Source organism: Pteropus alecto, unplaced genomic scaffold, assembly GCF_000325575.1.
Source record: "Pteropus alecto unplaced genomic scaffold, ASM32557v1 scaffold48, whole genome shotgun sequence".
NCBI lineage: Eukaryota > Metazoa > Chordata > Mammalia > Chiroptera > Pteropodidae > Pteropus > Pteropus alecto.
The window spans coordinates 230476-231584 of NW_006442110.1; positions in this window are offsets into that span (position 1 = coordinate 230476).

A 1109-nucleotide genomic window follows, 5' to 3' on the forward strand; every position below is an offset into this window, starting at 1 on the left:
ATTCCTGAGCTGTGACCCCTCTCTCCTTGAGGGTGGGGGACCTTGGTTTTCTTCTAATGACAGGGCACAGCCCAGGCGCTGGGCCGTGTGTGAGGCTATGCTGTCGGTCCCCCTCGTAGACTGCGCCCTGCTGACTTTGAGGAAGCAAACTGTCATGTGGGAGCTGTCGACACAGAGGCCCCCACGGTAGGAAGGTGGCTGCCAGCTGACAACCAGCAGACTCAAAGCCCCTCGGTCCAACGACCCACTAGGAACTGGATGCTGCCAATGGCACACGAGCCGGGGGTGGGTCCTCCCCACGTGAAGCCTCAGGTGAGGCCGTGGGCACAGCAGATCTCTGGCTTATGGGCTCGTGAGACCCTGAGCAGAAAAGCCAGCGAGGGTCCGGACCCCTGACCCACGGAAACTCGGAAAATAAATGCGTGTCATTGCAGCCGCCGAGGATGGCGAGGCCGTTACGCAGAAACAGGTAATAAAACCAGAAGGGAAACAAAAGCAACTGGAAAGTACTAGAAGATGAAAACACAAAATAATAGCAGAGGACAATATGAACACTCCCACGATGTGAATCCTCTCGGGAATTCCCGACGGGCCCCAACGTGTCTGCGAAATAACAGAGATGTTCTCGTAACGAGAACACGGATTAGCTCTGACGTTTCACTGCGGGTGAAGGGCAGAAGCACACAGGAGGGATGAAAACGAAGGTCTCTAAGGAAAACGCCGAGCAAACGCTCACAAAGAGGAGAGAGGTGGCGACGTTGACGTGACACGCAGTGGCACACCGCGTAAGCGGCCGGGATGCACGAGGGAAGACGTGGCACGTCGGTGACAGGGACAACTCCCCAGGAACGCTGTTACAGAGCCGGAAGCGCCTCGTGCGCCTAAAAGCACAGCCTTGAAATAGATGAAAGGAAAGCAATTTGACCAGGAAAACGTCCGTTTCCAGTAAAACTGCCGAACAGACGTTTGGGAAAAACTGACTCTACAGCATTCCGAAAAATGATAATAATGAGATGTTAAAAATAAAAATGTTAAACTATTCTTTCTTTAAAAAAAAATTTTGCCTTAATAAGAGTCAAAGTGGGAGAAAATTTCGGGTTTTTTTGGAG